This window comes from Populus trichocarpa, chromosome 6 (assembly GCF_000002775.5).
Source record: "Populus trichocarpa isolate Nisqually-1 chromosome 6, P.trichocarpa_v4.1, whole genome shotgun sequence".
Classification (NCBI taxonomy): Eukaryota; Viridiplantae; Streptophyta; class Magnoliopsida; order Malpighiales; family Salicaceae; genus Populus; species Populus trichocarpa.
Genome location: NC_037290.2, coordinates 2,494,070 through 2,511,802, shown reverse-complemented (window position 1 = coordinate 2,511,802; position 17,733 = coordinate 2,494,070). Strand labels below are relative to the sequence as shown.

Genomic DNA, 17,733 nt, shown 5'->3' with positions numbered 1-17,733 from the left:
GTGCGTGACATAGAAGAGTGAGTAAAACCTGTCCTTCTCTTTAACTTTTGACATTATTATGATTCTACCAGTTTTTTTCATCGCTTGCATGCTTGGCAAGCAAGAACATGGCCGATAACTGTGAAAGAATCAAGGGAGCTGTTGCCATCAGAGGGGAAATTTCCCTTTTCTTAAGGGTGGGTTTGAGTATGAATGATCTTTTTAATATTTGGTTGAGTAAAAATCTAGTCTAAAATGCTCCATTAAAACAATAATAATAAAAAAAAAAAGAAGTTTGGAGGAGGTGCCTTAAGTATACAAAATAATGCTAAACTTACTAAAAATTTTGCACTACCACATTTCTTTACTCAATGTGGAAAAATGTGTGCCATTGACGAATATAAATTCAGTGGTGATATATTAATTATAAAGACCTATCCTATATTATGATTTTCAGCGTGTGTTAGATAGATTGTTTTTCAAAATATTTTTTACTTGAATTGTATTAAAATAATATTTTTTTTAATTTATTTTTAATACTAGTACATCAAAACGATCTAAAAACATATAAAAAATTAATTTAAAACAAAAAAAATCAAAACTTTTTAAAAATATGATTGGACTACATAAACAAACACAACCTTAGCTAAACAATATTAACTTACTAGCATGCAAATATGTTACGGGATAGATTGATGGTTTCTTTGAATGTGAAAAAAAATGTTTATATTATAGAAAATTATTTGATATTATTATTAAATAATAATAGATAAATGATAATAATATTTTTAGTATATAAGATAATAAGTCCTTTAATCTTGATACTAACAATTTACTTTTGATGGTATCGCATATTAAATACACGAGAATTAATATAGAAATATTTCAGATTTAAAAATAAAGAAAAACTTCATATTCAATGATTATATATAGGCTCGATTTTTATAAACATGCTATAATTAAGCTTTAAACTCAGTTTGATTCGGGTGTCAAAATTATTTAAATATATATATATATTTGTTCAATTAGTAATTACTCCTCAATTACCATAAAATTTCTCATCGAAACACAATAGGTAAATATGGGATCGATCATTTGGAGGGAATCGAGGATACTGTTTCCAAAATAAAAAAATAAAAATAAAGCTAATTTCACTACAAAAGGCTCGAATTATCGTAATCATTATGGAGAGTTGAGGGAAAAAATTCTAAGTAAAAGCAGATATAGCCTTCGCCATTCGAGTTTAAAGAAAGGCCTTAGATTCTAGCTTGCTAGCTAGCAATCTGCTTCCAATTAAGGGTGCAGTAATTGATCCAAATCACTGGAATAATTGACGGCAATATGTAGGAATTATATTCATGATACAACAATTATCATCCCTTTGACTGCGAAAAGGCCATCCCCAAAAGTTTTTTATTTTCTAATCAATCTATTTTTTCATCCTTTATACTGAGATCGAAGTACCATTAAAAAGTGGAAACGGATGACAAGCAAAAATATATAAAAAAAAAATTCTTGATTTTATTGATTTTTATGCATTTAATGCAGTGTAGAGTTCTTAAGAAAGAGTAAAATTTAATTAAAAATATATTTAAAATATATTAAAATAATATTTTATACATATATATATATATTTAATATCAGCAAATCAAAACTATTAAAAAATACTAAATTTTAAATAAAAAATAATTTAAAAAGCAGATTAAACTATAAAAACAACCAGAATCTGCTCCCTTCTACCCCCAAATGAAATTCATATACCATACAGGCTGTAATCCCTTTCTTGCTTGCTTCGTGTAAAAAAAAAAAAAAAAAACTCAATATATTTTTCATTAATTTATAACCGAGGGGCAGAGCTTTATATATATATATATATATATATATATATATATTGAGTCAATATTTTGTTGCTTTTACTTTTTAGCTGGGCTGTTAGGTATGTTGGTGGTGATAAATGTAAAAGGTGTCTAGTAATCGTGCTGTAAAAACTATGCCAGTCAAAAATTTGATATCTCAGATAAGATTTTAGTGTTCATCTAGGATATTTTCATCTTTTTAGCTTAAATTCATTAATTTTTAGGTTGATGTCATTAAAAAATAATATAAAACCATTATTAAAGCTTTATCTAATAATTTAAATCTTGGAATTGAGATGATTTGTGATATAATATCAAGAAGAATTTTTAGTTGAATTAATGTGTTAAAAAATTAATATAAAGCTATTCTTAAAGTTTTATTCAATAATTTACGTTTTTGACCTAAAATGATTGTTAAATGTTTACTTATTATTAAAAAAAAATAGTTTAAATTTTGACGACAATAATATTCATATGTCATTTGAAAAGCTCAATATATTTTTCTAATAGTTTCTCAATTAACCAGTTGCAACAACCTTTAAAACAAAATTCAAGCTTTATATACCATTTATGGTTTTTTTATGAAAAATATTTTAAAAAACTCAATATATTTTTCTAATAGTTTCTCAATAAAAAATTTATTTAATATTAAAAAAATATTTTAAATTCTAATGCTAATAATATTCATTTTCCATTTGAAAAGCTCAATATATTTTCCGAAAAGTTTCTCAATTAACCAGTTGAAGCAATTTCTAAAACAAAATTCAAGTTTTATGTACCTTTTTTTTTATGAAAAATATTTTAGGTTTTTTTTTAATAAAAAACTCAATATATTTTCCTAACAGTTTCTCGATTAAACATTTATATATCACCTCTAACGAGGATGTACTGCACTGTGGAATATCAACACCCCCCTTCAACTTGAGGTATGAAAACTAAAGTTCTCTTCTTTTCTTTTCTTTTTCCTAGCATAGTAAAAAACAAATATATAATAAAATAACATAACACAAAAATATCTATAAAAATAACACAATTTAGAGAATTGTAGATGATATTTGCAATTCTCGTGTCATAAATATCATGTATTCTTTCAAATTGCAAATTTGATAAACACAACATTTAATAACGAGAGAAGAAAGAGCAAAAAAGAAAAAAAACATCAGAATCACATCAAAACTCTGATGATGACATAATTGGCATTGTTGTAAAGATCTCAACAAGACAAATCCAACGACACTAAGAAAGGTCACTAACGGTGACCGGAAAGGGCCACACGAGCAGTCTAAAGGCAAGTGAGCCTCGACACCTTTGGTCGGCTCGTATGGTCCACTTTGTTCGTCATTTATGATATTTTTTGGTATCGTTTGATTCATCTCGTCGAGATCTTTCTAACGATACTGATGGTATTATCATTGGAGTTTCGATTTGCCTTCGTGGTTTCTTTATTTTTTTAACTTTTTTCTCTCTCCTCTCTCTTTATAAATTATAATGAGGAGAGAGGAAAAAAAAAAACCTTGGAGGCACACTAAAGCTCTAATGATAACACCGCATGTGCCATTGAAAAACTTTTAACGAGACAAATCCAATGACACCAAAGAAGGTCACAAACGGTGAATGAAGTGGGCAACATGAGCCGTCCAAAGGTGTCGGGACTCACTTGCCTTTGGGCCGCTCGTGTGGTCCATTCAGGTCATCATTAATGACCTTTCTCAGTGTCGTTGGATTTATCTTGTTGAGATCTTTTCAATGCTACCGATGATGTCATCATCGGAGTTTTAGTGTGACTTCAAGATCTTTTTCTTTTTTTTCTTTCTTTTTTCTCTCTCTCTCTCCTTATTAAATGTTGCAACTTGTGAATTGCAGATGTCATCTATGACTCTCTAAACTGTCTTATTTTCCCAAATATATTTTGCACTATGTTATTTTATTATTACTTTTACCATGCTAGAGTTCAAAAACACTCTCGATGTGTTTTGGTAAGTTAACACATTTAAAAAAATTAATTTGTAAAGTAACACATGCAGGAAAATAATTAGAAAACTAGCATAGTTGAGAGAGTTGCAAATAACATCTGTGACTCCTCTAAACGAGACGTATATAGTTTATTCTGCCATCAACTCCCTTCCAAAACAAAGCAATTTGCACAATCATAAATAACCATTAAAACACAATTCACATAAGTAGCACATAATATATTAAATCATAAATAACAAATGTACACTAACATTTAAAACAACATTACATTTTATTAAAAATTAAACTAACTATACTTCTATCCACAATTATAATAACATATAATAATATGTAATTATATCTAATAATTTCCCTATCTTGTTCAACTCGAGATCGAGTCTATAATATCCATGTAGGTTTAAGGAGTACCAATATCATCCCAGCTCGTGGATAGACTTAGATCACTTGTAAACGGGTCTGGAATGCTCGTGGACGGACCAACATCCCTAACACTTCAACGATAAGCAATCTCATCTTCCGTTAATGCTACTTAAAGATGCTCAACCTCAATCTCTTGAAGTTTGCACGACATAAATTAAGCGTGGTGTTGGCCACAATATATCCTATCTCATCAACACTTTCACGGATAGTCGTTGCTGCTTTCTGAGCTTTCCATACCAAGTAATTAATCTATATATACACATTAAAAACTAATTAGCAATCATCATCCACAATAAAATTATTCTGGTATTTAATAAATGTAAAATGATATTGCATACCAATTGATTCTGTCTTGGATACCAGGAGTATAATGCATCAGGTTGCGTAGACATCTCAGGAAACACAACCAAATTGGTGTAATGAAATAGCATGTCATGAACATATATAATGTTATGTAGGTATCTATACTAATGATAGGTTGTCACTCTTTAATAATATGATATTTTTAAATATTCTAGAGATCAAGTAAGATATAATAGTGTGTTTTAGAGAGAGAAATAGAAGTGTTTTAGGATTGTTAGGGTACTAATTTGATTGTGGAGAGAGAGATCTCGGCATGAGAGGGGACGAGCAGAAAAAAAATATTTAGTTTTTAATTTCAAACGAGTAACTCGTTTAAATGTGCTAATTTTTCAGATATTTTTCCACCTGTGTTTCTTTATTTTTTTTACTTACCGTGTTAGAAAAAAAAAAACTCAAGGAAACTATGGTTCAAAGAACCTAACACATGTCTGACCAGACTTTGACAGTCTGTTTTCAGCATACTTTGCTGTCCTTGGCAGGACAGAAAACGCCTGCCACAACCAAAGTAAAGTCTAGTTCCATGACAGAATTAAAGATTGGTGCCTCCTAGCTACTGTTACCATAACTTCAAGTTACCGTGACTTCACCTTTTGTTATTCAAACAAGAAACTCAGATTCTGTAACGAAAGTCTTATTATTGGTTTCAAGATATTATATATTGTAGAAAATCCAAACGCATCACAAGTTGTACATCCAATTATGACCTCTAAGCCATGGCCGAATCACACAAACATCCGGCCACCACTCTCTGTGGCATAATCGAGTGTCGCACTGCCGGTGTCTTGGAATTTTTCCCAAGTATGTAAATTGGATTGATTCTCTCAGGTAACCATTATAAACAATAAAACAATATTAAACAATTCGGTTCACACACAAGGAAAGGATTTCAAAGAAATTAAGAACACCTTACCAAAATCCTGATCTATATCTTGTTACATTTTCTACATGGATCGAACCTTTCGATCTCTTCCATATCTCTTCCATGTAGACAGTACTCTAGCTAGAGAGACTTGATGCCTTGGTTCATTCCCACAAACTTGATTTCACCATCCATGGTGTTTTTAGCAAGTTGGTACTCTTGCAAACTCAAGAAATTGATCGATCGGAAGTACCTTGTCATGTAGAAGAGTGCAGTGCAATATGAGGGATTTGAGACGAAGAGAAGGCCAACAAAATTAGAAAGGACATGATCAAAACTGGAAGAAACATGAGTATTGATGGAGGTGGCGGCAATGGTGGCAACATCAACGGCAGCAACACAAGCAACATGGTCAAGAAAACAAGAAAGATTATTGATCTCAAGCTGAAACACTTGAACATCAAACTCTTCACCATACAATAATGCTTCATTAATTCCGGCAGCTAGCCGCAGGTCAAAATGGGGATTCGGAAAGTGGGGTGAGAAGAGGTGAGGAGAATTTGGATGAGGATTTTGAACAAGAGAGGAGTATATGTACGAGGTGATAGTCATAGAATTGATGTAAGGCTGCGTTATCAGTACTGCTATCTGGGTCTAGCTGCAGGCAACTTATGTAAGGTGTGACCAATCAGATTCAAGCTTACTCCTGGTTAGCTAACCATAACGTGTTGTTGTAATTACTATTAACTACTGGTGGCTGCCATTTAATCACTTTTGTTTTCCTTTTTAATTTGGAAAATGATACTATTTGTAATTTTTTTTGAAATTTATTGGTAATTAATTTTCAAGAAAGCTTAGCTTAACCCAATCCGACTCCTAACCTAAGAGATTACGAGTCGAACGAATCAATTTAGATTAATTAAGTTAATAAAAAGTGACATTTTAAAATTAAAAAAATAATTAAAATAATATTATTTTTTAAGTAGATTGACCATTGAATAAATTAATTTTAACCAGGTCAATTCCTACTTGATTTTATTTGAAACTTAATCTAAGTTAGGTTTTGAATTAACAGATCACTGGATTAATCAATTAAATTGAGCTAAATTTAATAATAATATTATTAAGTGGGTTTGTTGCTTATATTTTCAGCTAGGATACATATTTTAAGAAAACTTTTGTAGAAAACTTTTTTCACTTAGAGAAATTTAGTCTTTATAAATAAATGATTGTTTGAGAATATTTTAAGAGATGAAAAAAAAGAATGAGACTTATTATTTTTTCAAGATACATATTAATATTGCATAAGGGTGAAAAAAAGAGCAAATGACTTTTATTTATTTACTCATGAATTATTGTATTTTTGTAAAAATAATTATATTAAAAAAAGTACATTATAAGAAAACATAACACATTGTCGTTTCTCAAATAGGAAAGAAGGGAAAACTACGTACGATTTTTTTATGAATTAAATGACAAAAATATTGCCATCACTGTTCATCACATTTTTTTCCCACTTGAAATGAACACTTAAATGTGAACTTGTCATTCACTAGACTCGGCTTATCCTGTTGAATTAGAACTTAATCAAGTGTAAAAAAAATTATAAATTTAAAATTAACATAATTTGACCGAATTAACCTTATAATTTTTTTATTTTATTATTCCTTTAAATCCATAATTTAAAACCTCCATCACTCTCAGGGTGGTTGTAGCATTTTCCTAAAGAAATAAAAGGATTTTGGTTTTCTCAAGTCTCGACAGCAAAAAGGTCTTTCTCATCATGATTTCCGTGGAAATTTCTTGAGCGTAGAATTCTTCTTAATATTTGAATTTAGAAAATTAAAACATATGAATAAATCTACTGTAATTGGAGCATATATTCCTTCGGGTGAAGTATTTGAAAAAATAAACTAAGAAATTTCGTGGAAATTTAATTAATGTCGAGGGAAATGCCAGTTGCGTGTGGGGCACCGAGTACTCTGTTTTAGCTAGCTAGCTGCTGTAATGGATACTGAAACTTCTGATGTGTCCGTCTCTTTGCCTCTCTTTTCTCAGGCTTGAAATTCAATGGCTGCCTATTAGGGTAGAGCAGGCAGTCACACCCAGAAAACACTTTTGGCAGGAAACCACATTAACATGTTTTAAATGAGTCCACTTTTTTATGTATGAATTAATTAATTAATTAATTAACGTGTACGGTGTACCCCCATCTTCACTTTTTTTTTTTTTTTTTTTGAAAAAGTTCCGACCTGCATGCCTAATGGACATCCACTCAAGAACTTGTTCTACAACAAATTGAATTATTGATTTCATGTAGGTCAATTATTTTTAATTAAAATAATATTATTTTATTACTTTTTTAAAAAACTTTCTTGCTGCTGATTCATTTAGAATATGTAAAATGAGGTTTCATTGATGAATTGATTGGAGTTTGGTTACGATGATATTTTATTGTGATTTAGATAACGAATTTGAGTCAAATCAAGAATTTTTAAAGTTAACTCATTAAAGTTGATATAATAACAATACTAAATAATTTTTTATTTCCTAAATTTATTTTGTTGTAAATTTTTTTTATTTTAGTCGCAACTTAGCTAGAGTTTTGAAAACTAGTTTGAATCTAAATGGATGAAAGAGGAAAAGGATCTACTGTAACTTTGCATGGATTCATACCCACTAGTATTTTGAATACCTACCAGCCCAAAAGTGTTGCGTGGACCGGCCTTTTGTACCCAGACTCGCTTGGAGGTAATAATACGTTTTGATCCCTAAAGTATTCCTGATCTTCTACTCTAGTGTCTCAATGTCTTAATTGCTTTATTAGCAAAAAAGAACACTGGTTTAATCCTTCTACTTACACTCCAAAAATGACAATTCGTACTGTAAATGTTTTATTATTAGTCTAATTTGATAACGGATTAACAGGAGTTGTTCAAAAAAATAAGAAATCTCTCAACTTTGATAATGAATAATTAACAAGAACTATTCGAAAACATTTCTTATAGATTCTGCCTGATGGGCCTGTTTTAAACCTTAATCTGCCACCTTTAAAAATGAAAATAAATAAATAAATAAATCATTTTCACCTTTCTTGAATCTTGGGTTCTTTTCTTCCTTTCTTCTCCACCATAAATTTTTCTTTTATCAATTTTCTCCCCCTTTTTTCCCCCAGAAAGTCTACATAATGTTCTTTTCTTGACCAATTCTTACTTAGATGTCGAAGGTGTGGAATTGTGTGGCCACGATGCTGATGATCATTACTGAATTGCCTTTTCTTTTTTAATCTAAATATTTCTTTAAAATTAAGCTCTTACGTGTGCGACACATAAGATTGGTAGAATATTAAGAACAGCCGGGAATGAGATAAGGTTGATGAAGAATTGAGATGCATGCACTTGGATCGATGTGCAATCTTTCTATATATAATCAAAGCTAGGTATAATAAGAAATTGAATCCTTGGCTAGGGTTTTCTTAAAAACTCTGGCATCAACAAATTGACGACATGGGTGCGCAATACTTAATTAGTTTTGTAATACTCTTATTTTGTTAAAACTAGATTACTTCTTGCCCGGTTGGACAAAATTCTTTTTTATTGTAAAAAAAAATGTTTATGCTATAGAATTTTTTTTAACACTATTATTAATTCTAGTCTACTGAATCAAACTTGAAAACCTCCAACTTTGTGTTTTTTAAGTAATTTTTATTTAATAATATAAAAAATAAATACTTATAAAACTAACGATTAACCTAATATCGTGATGTTTTGTAAAATATAAGCACTGTTTTGTAAACAAAAATCTATTATGATTTTAAAAGAAAATTTAAAATAAAAAGTCACAATATTTTGTATGTGGTTGAAGAAAAAAAAAACATTGATAACTGTGATCAAATTATATAAAAATATATTAAAAATCTTAAAAAACACAAAATTTATGTTAATAAAATATTCAGGAGTTTTGTTTATATATATTAGGCACATTTTAATTGAAGAAAATAAAGTTAAAATTTACATAAAAACCTATAATATATATTTTTTTTGTGAAAGATGACACCGTTGAATAATAATTTTTTATAGCGTATTTAAATCTAAACTCATATAAAAAGTAAAAATAAAAATAAAAAATAAAAATAAAAAGACCAGATACATGAGCTTGACTTAAATGACCTAGAGCATCCGAGCTTTTAAAAAACAAAGCTCCGACACATGGGTCTCTTAACCTATGCTTGCGTGAATGAGCTTGTTTTTTTTTTTTTTTTTGGTATAAAGCGTAGATGACTCGTAGTCCATTAATTTTTTTTTTAAATCATATAATGTAACATATGACTTGTCATAAGCTTTTCAAAATTTAGGCTTCACAGAGGTAGCTAGAAAATTGAGGAAGAAAGTTCTTAGACTAAAAAAAATCCATTATTCCATTTTTAACTTGAAAAACATTTGACAATCACCATAAAAACTTAAATAAATATATTTATGATCTCAATAACCCAAAATCAGGTTGAAAAATAAAAAATTAACTCAAATTAATAAAATTTCCCGAGATAGTTCCTAGAAGTTAAAAAATGACAAAAAACCACTTGTTTAATTGTTTACTGAGTAATCAAATTAATCCATGAGTTACCAATTTAAAATAAATCAATTATTTTTAAAACAATATCGTTTTGCTCTTTCTATTTATCTTCTTGGTGTTAAATTTATCAGGTTTGGATCGTGTTTGAACGGGTTAATCAAATCATTAAATTCCACCAAGATTAACAAGTTTTTATCAAGTTGAAGTCTTACTAAATTCAATTAAAACCTTTCCAAATCAATTCATCAAACTAGCTTTAAATCTATGATTTTAGAAATCTATGATTTAGAAGAACATTGCACCAATTTGAATGTATTATGCTACCTTTTTAAAAATTATTGAAAAAAAATTCTCGATTGATGTGTAGATTAGTTTTAAAATAACATTAATGTAAAAAAATCCATCCTTAGCACATGGGTTCACAAAACAATTAATACAAACCATAGAATGCCACTTGCTTGCTCACCTATAGCCAGCTATTTTACAACAGAACATTTCCCAAATGCCTTTAGTTTCATTTAATAATCAAATGATCTAAAAGTTCTATTTCACGTTTCCAAGTTGTCTGATGGAGGGATAAAAAAACATAATAAAATTACAATTGGCATCAATAAGTTAGCATCTGGTTGCCTTGAGTTCTGTAAATATATATGAATATGACCGCTAAAGGCCACTGCATAAGGTATCTTCTTTCCTTTTCCTTTGTTTCATTATTTGTTATTGCCGCTGAGATCGATGTGAACAATTTGTCGATGTTTAGGTATGGGACTCTAGCTAGGTATCAACCATAAATGCTGAATTATTGATGAAAACATGCAGTAGTCAATGAGGATTTGGAAAGTATTAATTTCCTCCTAAAATTGTTATTAACCGTGAAATTACCGATTCAACCTGTTAATTATATTTTAATTTAAATAAATAAATATAAGTGTGATGTTATGTTAAAAAATCAATTTAGTCTAATAATTAATTTTTTTTAATGAGACCCTCAAGGTATAAACATTTGATATTTGATCATTTTACAACAATTTTTATTAAAGAACTCTATATATATTCTATAACAAAACTTTATTGTAAGTTGATTTCTTTATAGTGACGTCTATATATTTCTCAAAATTATTTCTTATTATATAGCCTAATTAAATTCATGCAGTTTGTAGGAATAATAGTGTGTTCTCCATCAACACTCAAAGCACTTGAATTAATCTAGGCTTCCGTTTATAAAACAAACTCACTTTTCCAATGATTGTCTAGTACTTGGTATAATATTTTTCTCTCTTTCACGTACGAGTAAGGCTCATGATGAATTATCATGGGTGCATGAAAAGAGAAAAGCACTATAAGTACTAAATGTGTATTTAATAATATTTTTAAAAATATTTTTAATTAAAATATATTAAAATAATATTTTTTAATTTAATATCATTGCATCAAAACCTTTTAAAACTACTTAAAAAACATTAATTTAATATTTTATCACACAAAAAGAAATTTAAAAAATAAATTGAATCATAAAAATAAACCCTTCTAATCCCGATCTTAATCCCCCATTGATGAGAAATTGATATATGTGTGTGTTTTGGGATACATAGATTCCCACACTTTACAAAATCATTTAGGTTACATATAGTTAATATTATAGAGTAAAATAAACACATACAAAAAAAAAAAAATGTATATAGTTGAGAAGACAAAGTTAAAAATATAAAATAAATTTATCTCTAGTTTTAAAATGAATTTTTATCTTTTCAAAATGGTAGTTATAAGGAGATATGTCTCATAGTCTATGTTTATTTTGTAATGAAATGAAAATGTCATAGAGATAAATTTATTTTTACATATCTTTATTTCTGTCACTGCACCAAACATGTTTTTTTTTTTTTTAATGTATTTATCTACTCTGTTATACAACACTAACTAAATTAAACACAACCTTAAATACTTATGTGATATGGTGTTTTTTCTTCCTATCCTTGTTATTAAAAAAAAATTCCCTTTTTATGCATATTAAATTTAGATATAAGTTAAGAAGATATATGTTTTTGAGAATATATAGATATTAAGAAGATATTACAACTACTAATTAGATATATATAAAATTCAAATAAAAGACGTGTTTGACATACATATATATATATATATATATATATATATATATATATACAAACGCACTCGTGTGCGTGTGCAATCTCTTAAGTCATGGGCTGGTTCATCAGCATAAAGCACTATGCGCTATGGTCCCATATAAAAAACACTAGTTTCATTTTTTTTTTATTAATTTGTCTCTGATATTCAATTAGTTTCATCTAAATTGTAAATTACCAAAGGTGATGCAAGTGGTTGTCATCTTTTTTATCTCTTTGTCTTAGATTCAATGCATCTCTCTTTGTTTCTCAAGACACTATTGTTTATTTAGGTGGTTTCTACAAAGAATGTGAACACAAAATCTTGTCGGGATCACATAATAATCCAAGTTGATTCTCGGAAATACCACTTGAATTCTACCTTGATATATACTAGTTAATTACTTTATTAGTTCGTTAATTATTTTTCTCTTACCTGCTTTCTTTCTTTCCAGTATAATAATTAACGACTGCAACTCGAAGCGTGCTCTGGCGTCTAAGACCTCCGTGGTTGCTTAACATTGAGATTAAGACCTGTAAAAATCAGAATCCTTCAAATTACAGATCAGAAATGGGCACACTACAGTTGATAAAAATATATCTAATTGACTGATTAGTATTTCTAGTAACACCATTGATCAATTGTGTACATAAAAAAACAATTAACTTCAGGCTTCATCGTCACAAAAAAAAAAAAAAAATCACACGTGAGATTGTTCAGTTCCAGGCTGATTTTGAAGGAGGAGTGATACCTAACTAAGATATAATATTAGTAAGGATATTTAAAATTAACAACCAAATAGCTGGACCTCTTTCCCTTTTGATATTATTGTATACACAAACGAACACTATTCTCAAAATTTAAAATTACCTTAATTATGGCTAGATTGAGGTAAGGATTACAGGAACCCTCGAGCCAAAATCAATCAAAAAACACAATACTTTACCAATATTAATTGTTTATACCCCTTGTATCGTGCAAGTTGGACAGCAGATTACCTTAATTTGTGAATATCTATCGCACTTAGTTCATTGAATCCCTGCGGCTTTGTGCTCTACTCCTCTTTTGTGAAAAGCTGAAATTTATTTTGACAATGTAAGTGCTAGTCATTCGCGTCACTTTTCCACTATGCTTTTGAACCTTGACGCAAAATGCATGCCATTGTTATGATCTGCTGACCTGAAGCCTGATGTTGTGGGTTTTTCTTTTTAAGAAAAAAATCTTGAAATCATTTTGTTTAAGGGTTTTTTTTTTTTTTAAAAAAAAATCTTTGCTTAGATTGCCTCGTATAAATCCGCTCAACCCAAGCCCCGGGCCAGGTTGACCCTAGGTTGGGTCTTGAGCTGTAAACAGATGGAAATTTATTATACATGACGGTTTTTTTACCAATCTAGATTATCCATCAGAAAATCAACAATCAAATCATGGATTCGTCATTGCATGGAGCGTTTTGTAAGAGAAATGCATAAACATCACAGAGAAGAAGATGCCAAAATATTATTTCTACTTTCCGTTGAAACAAGAAAATCTCACAAATTCTCGAATCCATACATATAAGTGTGTTCACGGGTGCCTGCGCATACGAGCCCGTTAAATTCCAATTCCCAAATCTTCATAGCTCTTATGAGTCGATACGATACAATCTTAATCAGGCCGTGGGATTAAAATGCAATTTGAAAAAAATAAAATCATCTTATGAATGGATTCGATCTCTTGCCCCAAGTAAGTAAAGGCCATTGCTCTACATTTACCAGAAACTAAAAGCCATATTGTTCGATGGTGCAATACGTACAGCAATGAAATGACTTGGGCTATGCCTTGTTCGGACAATCAAGTAGAAAGCAAATAGCATAGCTATGGAGAATCTTCATCACCATCTTGCATATTCAGGAAGTAGCAATAATTACCAAATGCTTCTTTTTATACACTCCATGCATCACACATAATACTGGAAAGTATACTTGAGAGCTTGTATGATCTCTCCTCTTTCTTCAAGAATTTTTACATGATCAGCAGAGAATTAGAATCACCTCATAAACTGATTAATTAAAAGAAGAATGCAAAACCAAAAAAAAGTTTGTGATGGATTTAAGGCCAAGAAAACAACAAGGGAAATGATATATCAAGCATAATCTTGATGTACAGATTTAATCTTGCAACACAGATATATATCAGGCCAGTTCTCTTGGATGAACCACCAGAAGGCTCTATACAGAGAAACTAAGGATCGTAGAAGAGAGAGGAGAGAAATCAGTATTTGTAATCAAACTGCACTAGTGGTGTCCATGTTGGGCATTTGTGATGACCTTAAGGCCAATAAAACAAGAAGGGACAAGATCATGAGTGGTACAAAGAGAAGAATCAAAGGTGGCGGTGGTAATGGTGGCAGCACCAGTGGTAGAACTAGAATAGAGATAGTCAACACAACCATAACCATGATAAAACAGCTTGTTCTACAATAGCTTACCATCAAACTTTGCGGTAGCTGAATTTTCTCTTTCTCCAAGTCAAATAACACCAGCCCGCCTCGATTTCCAGCTCATATCTCATTTTCATTGGCCTCCATTGTTGTAGCATTTAGTGTTCAAGAGAAGGATTTAATTTCAGGTTACTGAAGGGATGTTTATGTAGAAACGAGAAGTTAAAAGACCGAATTTAGGGTTAGAGAATTGTAATTAGGCCAAGTGGCTATTAGTTAATTTATGAGTCCCTTTCAAACCCTAATGCTAGCTATGTCCTGATTCAACTAATCTGAATGATATAGCTAATAAATAATGACCATTAATGGCGGTTAATGCAATTTCTCTGTTTATTCTATGCCTAATATATGATATTAATTTTAGTTACTGGGAGCACATTCAATTAGACCAGGACAATTAATACACCAAGAAAATCTCTTTCTTTTCTAAGCAATGCAATTTTATAAATTCAAATCTGGACTTTGATTTTTTTTCCAAGTATAAAATGATCGTATAAATAAATTAACTGATCACGTATCCAACGAAAAATATTATTTCATTTACACACACCGTTTCAGGACTTGAGAATGTTTATGTGAACATAGATAATAAGAAGTAAATATGCTTTTTTGAAAAAAAAAATATCTACATAATTAAATTGAAAAATTTAGACGAAACATCTAAATTACAAATGGCATCACAAATGTAAAACCATTCAAGTTAAGATTTATGTAAAAAAAATATAAAAATACACATATTTCTTGTACCAAAAATTAAGAATTAATTTCATTGATTTTCTTTTTAATTTTATCCTGATTTTTTTCATAGCCTGTCCCATTTCAAAATTCTAGTTTCTCTTCTGTGTACACTTGGAGCAACTTTTAACCTTTGGTCAATCCAATCAGGCTAAATTATAATTGCCTATATATATATATATATATATATATATATATATATGGTGATGGGTTTACAAGTATATGGAAACAAAAGTCAAGCTAAAACAAAAGTTGACTTTTTGGCTAAACTTTTTCGTGTTATTGTGTAAATCGTCGTTGGATAATTCATGGAAAGTAATTTTAACGATGATAAATCTAGTCCTAACAAAAACTTAATGGCACATGAAGCTGATTTAGACTGTGTAAAATGCGATTATTGGTGTACTCGTGATCGCTGATGCATGATATAGTCATTGACTCAAATGTCACCATTGGAATGCTATGAAAAGTCATCAAGTCTGAGATACACACACCTGGCCACCATAATTACCATACCGATAGTAATTAGTAGGACTCGTCCTGCCAAAGGACTCTGGGATTATTCTGGAAATTAAGGCATGCATTATGCAGACAACTATCGGGTGGTCCATGATCATGCATGTCATTGATTACTGCTGCAACAAGCAGATACGGAGGAAAGCTGCTTTTCTTTTTTTAGAGTCAAAATTTTAATTTTAATTTTATTTTTAGAATTAAAAATCTAATTTAGTAAAAAAGAAGAGCTGAAAATTTGTTTTTCCTAGCAGGGCCAGCCCCCTCATAATTCTGCCCTGGCAACAAGTCAAAACTGTTGAAAATTAAGGATGCTATCCATTTAACACACACATAAAACATTACACGCACAAATTCACCTCACCTCCTTCATGAAATTCCTTACTGTTTGGTCACTACTGGTGTGGTGGTGGACCGGCGGTGGTGTACTATGTAGCAAAAAAAAAAAAAATAGCTACCTTTTAGTCAATTTTTTTTATTATAATAGTCCAGGTTTGACTATAATTTTTTTTTCTAACCAATTAAATTCTCCACAATATCCCACAAGTTAACATTCACTATAATTCTCCTTCAACAATAAATTCCCATTCAAACAACAATGTCAAAGTATTTCTATTGATATTTTTCGCAACAAGCTTAAGAATTTAAGTCGTACCAGATGTCAAGTTTAGCTAGCCACGTTGGTTCCTTGAATATTAATTATGAACACAAACGTGCATGCATATACTCTTCACTTGAACGGGGAATTATTCAGCATATCAGGAATTGTACTGCTGACTCTAATAAAAATATAGGACTCGAAAATTATTTTCATACCAGTTACAATATACTTAATAATTTCTCAAATTGTTGCAGAATATATTAAAATAATTTTTTTTCAATTGTTTTTTTTTTAATTTTAACACCAATACATTAAAATTATCAAAAAAATGCTAAATATATTTTTAAAATGCATCCAAGCATAGTTTCAAACACAAAAATAAATCATACTCCGGTCAATAATATCCGTCTAATTATAGATAAGCTTTCGGTGTCTAGACTTCCATGTATAAGGTATATTAAGCTCATCAAATAAAATTTCTAAGATCACGTGTCATGATCTTAGTATTAAAAAACATTATCATAGAGAAAATTAATCTAGACTTCAATTACGAGAAAAAAGTGAAGGAAAAAAGAAACGAAAAGAAAATGGTTCCATAGAACACGTATAGATCCCAAAAATCAAGGGCTGATAAAAACTTTGACTCTCGTATATGAACGTTTTGTGGGAGTCAAACCCAACATATCAAGAATTCATTGGTTCTAAAAAATATGTGGCCAATGACCAATACATAATGATAAATGCAAATTGACGTATGACATGTCTTTCTAGATGATTCATTGCACCAAGTTCTCTGATCCTGCATTTAGAAATTAAATACCATCACATAATGAAACGACAATAAAGGGTTAGATGTTTGAATAAATTGAGCGAATGGTTTTTTTTTTCTAAAGAAACCATCATTTTATGTCGTGCTATAATAAACTATCAAGAAAATAAATATTTTTTTCAACATGAATGAATCTCGTTTAAAGCACGAGCTTTCCACCTCTTGGATATCTATCTGTTCCCTTAAGTGCTAACAATGAGTATTAAAAGATGGCGTGGAAGATTTTGTTTTCCTATTTTGAGAACTAATATATAGACCAGAGGTAATACGATTATTAAAATGATTTGAGAGCAACCATTCATATTTAATAAAATAATAATAATAAAATATTTTTTAGTCTGGGTACGTACAAATATTCCTTTTGTTTTTGGTAGGTTGCAGATTTGATTTATCTTTTATTATCTATTTATCTGTCTTTAAAATAAGTTA

The 17,733-nt window shown here is 29.8% G+C and overlaps 2 long non-coding RNA genes across 2 annotated transcripts; both read right to left on the bottom strand.

The window, feature by feature from the left end:
• Nucleotides 1-4,006: 4,006 nt before the first annotated feature.
• LOC112327949 (uncharacterized) lies at nt 4,007-6,194 on the bottom strand. The gene is made up of 2 exons (XR_002982476.2): nt 4,568-6,194; nt 4,007-4,478 (listed from the first exon to the last, which is right to left on the bottom strand). It is a non-coding gene; the product is annotated as an uncharacterized LOC112327949 (long non-coding RNA).
• Nucleotides 6,195-13,619: 7,425 nt separating this feature from the next.
• Nucleotides 13,620-14,914, bottom strand: LOC112327935 (uncharacterized). The gene is made up of 2 exons (XR_002982454.2): nt 14,615-14,914; nt 13,620-14,136 (listed from the first exon to the last, which is right to left on the bottom strand). It is a non-coding gene; the product is annotated as an uncharacterized LOC112327935 (long non-coding RNA).
• Between the last annotated feature and the right edge of the window lie 2,819 nt (nt 14,915-17,733).